Below are 2,526 nucleotides of genomic sequence, written 5' to 3' on the forward strand. Positions count from 1 at the left end.
GTACTCTGATTCAACCAGAGGACATGTAGTTTTGATCTACGTTTTAAAATCTCTCTCTTACTATTCAATGCTTTTAGTGCAATGTACTCAGTATATTTTTCTTTACATTTATCCTACTTGGGTTCTGAATCTTTTGTCCATTAACTTTATCATTTTGAAAAATTTCAGCTATTATAATCTTTTCAAATGGTGTTTTACCCATTTCATCTGTTCTCTACTTCTTGGTTTCTACTGCATTTATATTAGATTCTATCATTATATCCATGTTTCCTACATTTTTTAAGTTTGTTTTTTCCATCATATTTTTCTCTCTTTGCTTTAGCTTGGAATTTTTTTCTTCTAGTCTAATTTTCAGTTTATTATTGTCTTCTCACATGCGGGGAATCTGCTTTTAAATCTATCTAGTGGGTTATTAATTTATTATTATATTTTTATTTCTATAATTTTTATTCAGAATATATACTTTTGCTTCCCAAGTCTGCTAAAATTGTCAGTTTTGTCTTTTTCTTCCTTGAACAAATTAATCAAAATTCAGACCTAGATTCATTACTCCAAAATAATGTGCTATTAAACATTGTTCTGTAACAGAAACTGTAGCTATATTGTGTTATTATGAGTATCAAGGACATTTACTAAGTGTTTATAAGCACTATAAAAGGACATATCAACTTAGTTATGTTACCTGGAAGGGTATATTATAGAAAGCAAGGTAGCAATGCTCTAGTCAATAAAAAAGAAAAAGAAATTTTATTTGAAGGCATTATTACATTAAGTACATGAAAGTAAGTACTATACAGGTCATTGTCTTTCAGACAAGGAGTAATGGAATTTCTCCTCTTGACAACATATAGGATCTAAAAGTCCCACTGGAGCCCTGGCTGGTGTGGCTCAGTAGATTGAGCACTGGCTTAGAAATTGAAAGGTCATTGGTTCCATTCCCAGTCAGGGCACATGCCTAGGTTGTGGGCCAGGTCCCCAGTTGCAGGCATGTGAGAGACAACAAGTTGGTTTGCAGGCTGGCACTCAGTCCACTGAGGCACACCAGTCAGGGCTAACATTTACTGTAAAAAGCATAATTTTGGTATTCTAATTTGCATATTTAATTTAGGTAAATAGTGTTTTCCTGACATTTGCCTAAAGTGATATTGTATTCAATCTCTAAGGAATCTCAGAAGAGAGTTTGTCAAAATACTGGATAAAATCTGTCATTTTGAATGTGTTTGAAAATAAATTGTGATGGTTATAAATATAATACAGAAAACAGACTTGAATAATTCTCTCTAGCTAAGAATTTTCTATCAAAGGTAGTGCAGCAAAATTCATATTTTGAATACAAATCCATATTGAGAATATTTTCTTTATTATAATTAAATTCAAACTTGAAATATGAAATAGAGGAATAGTCAATCTGTCACTAAAACATCTATTGGGCTATACTGAGTTTGAAAATAACCTGTTTTTAGATGATAACAGATAAGATTTGTTTGTGTGTAATTTAATACACTGAGGTTTAAAGGAACTACTTTTTAATGATCATAATTTACTCTTAGGTGTTACTGGTGAGGGATTGATTTGGCAGTGGAGAGCCTGTGGGAATCACAAAATATTAGCAGTAGAGACTAAGCTTGCCTGGGAGGAGGGGGCAGGGGAGAGGGAAAATGGGTATATCTGCAATAGTGTCAACAATAAAAATAAAGAAAAAAAAAGACTAAATTTGGAGATTTTAGTATTAAGTTTTATTCAAATTGTGAAAAGAAATGCCAAAAGAAGATGTGAAAGTTAGTGAAGATTTCAAGGAAAATTGAAATCTAACATAAAACTTAAGATAGAATGTATACAAAATATTGGAGAAAGATTCTTTTTTGTAGAAAAAGGAGAGTTTTGAAAAAATATTAGGAGTTAGCAATAAATATACCACATTCAGATGAAAATGGATGTATCTTTTTAAATGTAGTAGAGGATTAACAAAAAATGGGCTTCTTTTTTAAGTAAGATGAATCACTGGAGTTTTTTTTTTTTTTTACTGTGATTAAGTTACAAAATTCTTTAGATGAATTTATTTAATATTTATTAAGTAACTCCTATATGTCAAGTACTGTGCTTAGGAGTAGGAATGTAACTAAGAATAGATTCTTAAGTTTAATGTTCTGGTGTCCCAAAGATGATGATAGTCATTTAAATCCAAATCTCTATACATATGAAAGGAAGGAAGGGAGGGAGGGAGGGAGGAAAGAAAAGAGGGCAATGGTCATGCAGTTCAATTATGAGAGCAAATAAGATAACCCATAACTAGTGAATGTAAATTTACTAGTAGACAAAACAAAAAGTTAAATTATAGAAATCTAGCAAAATTCAAACCACCACAGAGAATCAACAGACATTGCACCCCTTAAAGTACAGAGGGGAATATTGGGAGTCCCCCCAGCCCTCACAAAGGCATGGTACCTGGTAGATCAAAACACTGACTGCTATGAAATAAAAAGGAAGGGGCTTCAAAGTACACAGGGCAGAGGTAACAGCCTCAGG

The sequence above is a fragment of the Furipterus horrens genome, unplaced genomic scaffold (assembly GCF_987537825.1).
Source record: "Furipterus horrens unplaced genomic scaffold, mFurHor1.1.pri manual_scaffold_6, whole genome shotgun sequence".
In the NCBI taxonomy this organism is placed as follows: Eukaryota; Metazoa; Chordata; class Mammalia; order Chiroptera; family Furipteridae; genus Furipterus; species Furipterus horrens.